This window comes from Lissotriton vulgaris, unplaced genomic scaffold (assembly GCF_964263255.1).
Source record: "Lissotriton vulgaris unplaced genomic scaffold, aLisVul1.2 SCAFFOLD_2597, whole genome shotgun sequence".
NCBI classification, from domain to species: domain Eukaryota; kingdom Metazoa; phylum Chordata; class Amphibia; order Caudata; family Salamandridae; genus Lissotriton; species Lissotriton vulgaris.
The window spans coordinates 164,248-172,748 of NW_028245127.1; positions in this window are offsets into that span (position 1 = coordinate 164,248).

Here is an 8,501-nt window from a genome sequence, read left to right on the forward strand (position 1 = left end):
GCCGGGACGTAGTTGAACAACATCGGCCCTGTGACTACGACAGGGTCCGGTCTCAGCAGTGGAAGTCTCTAGATCTGATTTTGATGGCGATCGATGTAGTTTCCTTGATGTCGTCGGACAGTTGACCTGAGCGTCTGTGGAGGTTTTGGGACTCCTGGCCCGGGGACCCGGTGCATAGCCGGGGTCTGCCGGGGTGGAGCCCTCGTCTGCTGTCCAGGGTCACTTTGTCAACAGGACGCCCTCAGTTGTGACCCGCTCCGCTCTCTCATGGCCCCCCAGGAGGACCGGGCTCCTCAGGGCTAGCCACTTTCCTTGTGATCGGAAGAGCGGAGGCGAATTTGACGAATAAAGAGCCGGCATTGCGGACCGTGCTGGCCGCCATCATGGAGCTACAAGCGCATATTGAATCTCGACTCGATAATATGCTAGCTGATTGGCCTGAAGTGGACTGTTTGGGACCTGGCTCTGATCTTCCACCACATCTACCAATATCGACGCTTCCTGTGAGGTTTGGGAGGGCTAATGATGATCGCCCAGGGCAAAACGATATGTTGCAGCCCTTGAGTTGTGTACCGACAGAGAGTAGCGAACTTGGTTCCCCGGAGAATCGGTCACACCCGCCATTGTGGTCTCCTGGGGTGGCTCCGCTTGGCTTATCTATCATGGAGTTTCCCGTCGGAGCTGACTAAATCGCCACAACATTTCTGCCTTCCCCGTCTGCTTTGCCGCTACTGCGGCGGGAACATCACTTGGACAGGGTGCCAATGATGGAGGGCCTATTGATGATCAAGGCTGGTAATGACTATGTTTTTCGGGCTCTTTGTGGACTATCCTCTTCGCTACTCCTCTCGTATACTGTATCTACAAGGACTGCGGTGCTGCTGCCGGATGGTGTCTGCGTGCAAGATCGGAAGGGCCAAGGATGAGACTGCTTCGATGGGTCTGACTTCGGGGCCCTGGCGGACATGGGACTTGGATCTGGTATTAGAGTGAGGTTGGGCGGGGTATAGTGATTACCCGGTATTTTCACTGCCATAGCTTCTGGTATTATTTGTGCTGTTCGTAGGGGTTGTTAGTGTCCGGTTGGGGAGAAGGAGACCGGGTGCTTATACACTTTCTCCTCCTCCACTTCTTTCTACTTTTAGGGTTTTAGTTATTCGGGGCGACAAGCACGCTTCTAGGCGGGTTAGGCTGTAGCCAACTGCAGGGGTGCATAGTTGGGGGCTGGAGGTTTTTTTTTTGTTTTGCCTTTATTTTGTTTCTATGGCCTTTTTTCTTCCTTACTTTTCTTCCTTTTATTAGTATAGTTGGCAAAAGGTTCTGATTGGTATCGTGTATCCGTATCGGGTGCTCTTTCTTCTTTCATTATCCTGTTCTTTGGGTGGGCGGGCTCTGAGGACTGGCGCTAGATGTAGACTGTGTATTGTATGGTTTTATATCCTGAATAGTATGCTTTAACACCAGTGTCTCAATTATAACTGTTCCTGATCTGCATATCCTGTTGCTCTGCCCAGCCACCGTATTAGTCTTTTTTGATTGTGTGGCACCCGATACGTCTATCTAGTTAATATATAAAAATAAAACCTTTGTTTCACTCGGTAACTTAATTCTGCGTTCGATACGAACTCTATCCTGAATCGCTGCCGGACCTCAGGGATGTCGGCTGAAGAGCTGTGGCATACCATAATATACTTGCTCCTTTTTTTGATTAGCGGCCGGCCCCACGTGGTTGTAGGCTCATGCCTGTAATCTTGTTAAAATGAACAATAAAGGTTTTCCAAAAAAAAATAAAAGGTTGTGCCGATCATCACTTAGTGGGCTGTATATCCCATCTGACATTGGCAATAGTGGTGTCTGAGGGCCCTAGCATATGGCGGGCCTAGGTGCTGTGGTGAGGCCTGTGCAGCCCTTAGCGCTTATGGAGACATGCACACACTGGATATCTGGCACAGGACTGCCCCTGCGCAGCCCCACTGAGTTATTTATAGGGGTGGGCGTAGTTCGCGAAGTAGCTCTACGCGAAGCTACACGAAGTGCACTTCGCACTACTCAAACTTGACGTAGCACTACACGAGCTGTGTAGTAGCATGTTCGCACTGTGCAAGATGCGTTTTTAATGATTGCACAGTGCGGACAAGCATCTGGCACTGTGCAATCATTGAAAACGGCATCTTGCACAGTGCGAGCTGTACTTTTCTGCTGCCTGAGTAGATTATTACTCGAGCTGCAGCTTTCTCAACGCGAACTGGTAGTTTCTCATTGAGAGCGGTCACGAGCATGCGCAACCACTCACAACGAGAAACCTGACCTCCCCGCGTTGAGAATCTCGCCGGGATGTCATTTTGCTTGCTCGCGGTCACGAACATGACGTTGAAGACCGCGAACAAGCAAAAAATGACCGCTGCGCTACGCTGCACTCCGCGTGTTCGCACTGTGCTACGTGCAGCTCGCGTAGTGCGAAGTTGCACAAACTTCGCAAACTCCGCGAGCGTAGCGTAGTGCTTCGCCCAGGGTTAGTTATTTATTCCCACAGTCACATGAGCATGGACAAAACCAAATGGGCCATGACCGCCGGGGGTATGTGTTGAAACACCCCTCCACGGCCTGGAACATTACAGCTCCCTCGATTTATGTTTTTTACTTTGTTGCATCTTATTAACATTTTAACAGGTGGGAAAACGTTGGATGTGACCATTCTCAATTTTTTTAAACTTGCGTTGGTTTAAAAATCCTGTCCAGGCCAGTGTAATATTGGTCAGATGGCAACCTGTGGGACATTGGTAGGTAGAATGTTGGGGTGGATTCTACGGGAGGAACTATTATATTGTGTGTTGGTTGGGGGTGGCAGTTGGATCTAAGACAGGCTCTCTTGCAGTCATGCCATCACTGCTCCTTCTATGAAATGCTTCCTTGATAAATGTCCCGATTCTTACTTACCAGCATAGAGTTTTCTTTCTTGACACACCCCTATCCACAAGGCTGGTGCATGGTGGGATTTGTTTTTCTGCAGCAGGTTTCACAATTTATCCTCTAACCTAATCCATACGGAGCAGCATAATTTGGTTCCATCCGTATACGTCACTTTCATTTATGTAGATTAACATTTCTTTACTTCCTGTGTTCTAATTTTCAATAAACAAAAGGGATTTCAAAAGTATTACTGAAATACTTAATGATAAAACTAAGTAGGATTCATTAATGTGTGCATACTAATGTTGACTAGAAATTTAGTTTTCAGTCATAGTTATACAAATGTTTAATAATGTAATTCAGAATTATATGTAGTCATGATTTAATCTACATGATGTTTCATATGTGTATTAATTGTGAATGTGTGTACACATATATTCAAACGTCAAGTGCACCCTGGCTACTGTGGTAATTTAGCATAACTAAAGGCCTGAAGTTTCTGATTTTAAATGTTTAACTGTCACATGAGAATTGTTTTGCTTGAATGTTCTCTCCTCTGCGGGTGCAGATACAAAGCTTTGGTAGCTAGACTAAGGCATTGTTTGTTTGTAGTGATAGTAAGGTATGGGGGTAATTTCTTGGCAAGAAGAAGGCATGTCAATGAGGGGGAGACAAGTTCTCATGGCGGAGAAGGGACGCTCATAGACAGCCAGATACGCAGTTGAAAGTGTGGGACAAGAGCTGGATGTTGCTAAATTCTACCTAGGACGATGGAAATGTACTTGAAAGTGATGATGCTGGTTACCTTGAATACTTCGGGCCTCATTTATAAGGAAGTAACGCAGTGCAGTGCCCCAAGCCATGTGACTGAACAGCGCTGTGTTAATTCCGAAACACAGGGTTGCGTCATATCAACAACGATATGACGGATCCCTTTGTTCTCCCATGCGCTGGCACACATTTTGCTACCATGCGCCTCCATAGTGCAAGAGTGCCTGCATTGAGGGGAATGATTGTGCATGTGCAGGAAGGTTTCCCTTCCTGCAGATAAACAACCTGAAATGGCGTTTTGAAACTTCTATGTTTGTTGCTTAATGAAGCACACATAGAAGTTGAAAAACCTAATTTTTTTCAATGATTGTTTATGTGCAGGAAGGGATACCTTCCTGAACATAAACAGTCACAAGAGATGATTTCCTCGTTCTATGTATGCGCCAGAATGCAGCACAGATAGAAAGAGCAATAACATGAGGAGAAATTAAAACATTTCTCCTCCTTGTGCCACCTTACGCCGCCCCTGGGGAGGCATAGAATTCTGACACATTTCCAGATTTACAATTTCTCGTAAATCTGGAAATATCGCAGAAGCCATGGATGATGTGTGATGTCTTGCGGTGTTGGGATGAGAGTCAAGTGAACGCGCCTTTGGTCTGGACGGGCGCACTCCAAGAGTTTCGTTATTTTGGTTGTCGAGCTCAAGAGTAGCCTAAGATCCCAGGATATATTTGTGGTGTAGAAAACACCAATTTGTTGTAATTGTCTGACCGTTGGTTTGTTGTGAAGTCGTGAAGCGTTATTGACAACCCACCTGAGACTGGGACCTTTGTGTTAGTAGACTTGTTAGGATTGTGTGGAAAACATTTTGTGCAGGGGTGGACTACATCAATTCAAATGACCAGCGCAGGTCAAGGGTCAAAGAGTGTGGATGTTCTTGAGTTATTGAATTCTATCAATCTTTTAGAAAGGCAAACAATTACTTGATTTGATGATTGCGAGAGTGAATGTGTTAGAACTGGCTATTTCTGGTAGGCTAAGGCTGACGCCAAAGCCAGGCAGAAACCACCATTCTAGTCAGGGCAAGGAAGTCACACGCCAAGATAACCTCTGCTCACCCCCTTGGTAGCTTGGCTCAAGCAGTAAGGCTAAACTCGGAGGCAATGTGTAAAGCATTTGCGCCAGCGCACAACAGCAACAACATACTAGGCACACCACAGAAGAGACTCCACACAAGGTTATTATAAAAATAACTTTTGTATTGTAAAAACACATCAGATAAATTCACACATATACATGGTGCCAACTGGCACGGGCAATATTCACAGGGATTATGTACACAAGACAGGGCCACAAGGGCCACTGTCATATTCAGATATAGCACTTCTAGATAAAATGTAGAGTATCAAATCACTTCTAGAATAAAGAATAAATGTAACATAAAATAATAATCAAAGATAACCACCAGTAACCACTGGTAACAGGAACCAGGACCTTACTAGGACCACCTGTACTAAGAAAGAAGAACCACCTAAGTATCACACAGCATTAGGGGTCTAAGAAAGAATACATTACTCATGATGCAATAAACCTACATTCAGAGGAGTAGAAAAGACAACCACCTAAGAATAACCACATTTAGGGGCATAAACCAGAACACCTTACCCATGATGCATGAACACATTCAGAGGAGTAATAAGGATAGAGCACATGATGCAATAAAATCACATTCAGGGGTGCAGCGCAAGAAGACACATGATGACTAAACATTCAGAGGTGCAGCGCATGGAAAGAAAGACACATAATGCATAAACATTCAGAGGTGCCATAACATAAGCCAATAGCGCAAAAACACACAGTAGGCAATTACTATTTAAAAGCATAGAAATCACATTGCGCCTACACTACATAAGCCACTACCTGTGGCAGTCCCTAGGCCAACTGGCCTTGTTGGGGCAAGGATGCCCTGTGTCCAATGTCAGGGCGCGCTGCCATACAGCGCCAGTCCAAAGTACAAAAAAGCCTAAACGTGGCAGCTGCCCACAAAGTGCTGGGCAACTGTGAAGGCCTGGCACCACTGTGCCCTCTCTGTCCCACACCGGGACTCTCTACTGAAACTGCGCCTAAACGGTGCAGCAGCCCCCTAATTGCGGAGCAGCTGAGAATCATAAAAACTGCGCCAGAGCCCTCACTGGCCCTTAGGCGCAATTGCTGGAGCCACACAGGCTCTTACACCAACACGGCGCACGTTGGAGCCACACAGGCTCTGAAGCCACATGCTCCCTGGGGTCTCCCTGGGCTCTCCCCACGTTGGGGCGGCCCACTGCCATCCGGGGCCGCCCTGTCTCTGTGCCTCGAAGCGGCACCAACACGCAGCAAGGTGGGCCCTCAAGAGCCCTTCGCAGCTCTGTAATCACGGTGGGGCGACCCACTGCCATTCGGGGTCGCCCTTACTTGGTGCCTCGACCGGCACCACACGGAGCTCATTAACATGCCCCCAGAGCCTCACAGTTTTTAATCACGTTGGGGCGGCCCACTGCCATACGGGGCCGCCCAATCTTCCTGCCCACAGCTGGTGCCTCGCATTGGCACCACAACAGCCGCGCTGAGCCCCCCCCCAGCCGCTTGCACTCACCGGCTGTTATCGGCGGGGGCTCCTCTCTTCGCTCGCGGTGGGGGCAGGCACCGACAATGTGCCTCGCGCCCCCCTCCGCTACCGCTCCGTTCCGCTCCTCCCGCTGCAGGGCTCCCTCCGCTCACGGGAGCCCTGCAGGCTTGCCGCCATCACTCTTCCTCTTCTTCTCCCCGGGCCCGGCGGTGATCATTTCTCGGCACCGGGGCTGGGGGGGCGGGACTTCCGGCCGGCCGCGCTGGGATTGGCCGGCCGGCCAGGTACTTCCGGGTCGCCGCGGGCAGCGCGGCGGCCCTCCCTAGACAGGCAGGCGGGCAAGCAAAGTTTCCCGAGGAGTGGGCTCCCTCGAGGAAAATAAAAATTACGGCCATAAGCGAGGTGGGCACTCGCGAAGCAAATAATCAAATAAGCGGGGTGGCACCCGCCAATCCTCACGCAAAATGCGTGCAACGAAACGCTCATAATGCAGCCAGGAGCGCTCTCAAGCGCCAGGATCACGGCACAGCGCTCCCGGGCGCCAAAGGTCCCCAGAGCAGACCCCTACAGCAAGAAGGGTCCCCAGAAAGCTCAAGAAGTCCAGCAAAAGTCCTTAAAGATGCAGCCAGGCAGGGGGACAGCCAGGAAGAGTCCCCCAGCAGTCCATCAAGTGTCCAGGAGCTGGGCAGGGCCCAGGGATCCCCCTGAGCCCCAGCAGCAGCATGCCCCTGGCAGATTCAAGTTGAAAACAAGAACCATTTGGAAGGGGATACAACCCCTTCTTATACAGTGCAAAACCTTTGAAGTTCTTTGAAGTCCTTTGAAGCAGGCAGTGTGAGAACCAGCTGGACTGGTTTAGAGGGAAGTCCCCTTCAGTATCAGGGACAGAGGTGTCAGTCGCCCAGCGGGAGGTGGAGCCAGCTTTGTAGTTACACAGGAATAGCCCTTCACTATCAGGTGCCATCTCCTCCCACTTCCCTGGCAGCAGATGCTGCCTTTCATCCATGGGCTGACTCAGACAACCTCCTGGGCTCTCCAACCCCTGTCATCCTCAAACCAGACAGTCAATCCACAAGCAGGCCCATGCACTCTGGGCCAGGCTCACCAGCCAATCACACGCTAGCAACAACCTACACAAATATGTCAACTTCCAAAAGTAGTACTTCTAGACTAGACACAGTCATGTCGCATACATCATTTTTCAGCATTCACTCTCACGAGTTGATACATACCAAACTCGCCCCTGCACTCCCCACACATCAGGAACTACCATGGGCATACATACTCCCCATTCATTCCTATGGGAGGGCAGGTCACTCACCACACATACAGAGAGCTCATGCACTTTACACTGTACCACAGTGAAAAAGTGCGCAGAGGCCTAAAATCACCAACACCAGGTTCCATAAATAGGCTAGGAAAACGCAAAAAGTCTAGGGGTGAACCTGCCTAATGGGCCGGGTCCAACACAACCCCCTTCCAGCCAAAACGCAGGGTAGACCAATCACACCACTGATGGGCTTCACTGCTTTGGGCGACAAAACCACGGACACGGCCTCGCACAGCAGGGACACCGTCCAGTTTTTCGCCACTCTGAACCTACATGGTTTCCTCCAAATAATAACTCTCTGACTCAACTAGGGTACCCCACTGGTACACACTAGTCATCCACAGCCAAGACCAGGCCATAGGCCATCCAAATCACAGGTCCTAACTAATCCACAGAGTGGGGGGTAGTAACCCCTGGCACACAATAGCCATGCTCCACTCTCTCTCTCAGTGTAGCTACAACCACCACAGATCCAACAACCTAGGGACCATACCCTCAGGCTGACCAGAGGTCACGGGCAAGAAGGCCCCACCCTACCTCTACTTCTCGGTTTCCGCACCCTCACAGAGAAGCACTCACCAGAACACAATTCTCCTACCAGATCAGGACCTCACTCCATCACTGGTCTACCACCTGGAAACTATTTCACTTCTGAGGTACAAAGCACACAGCACCGTTACTCTTCAAGCAGGTGGGGGGACACAGCACAGAGCAAAGCCCCCTTTCCTCTACCTTGGTGGAAACAACAAACTGCAGGTGAGCCCCAGAACACACAGCAAGGGCAGCCCCCTCAGTCTCTTCAGCTGATCCACTTTGGTAGAGATTCCTCTTGACCTAGAAGTTTCCTAATCTCCCAACCTAAGATCTAAGCCCTCAGGT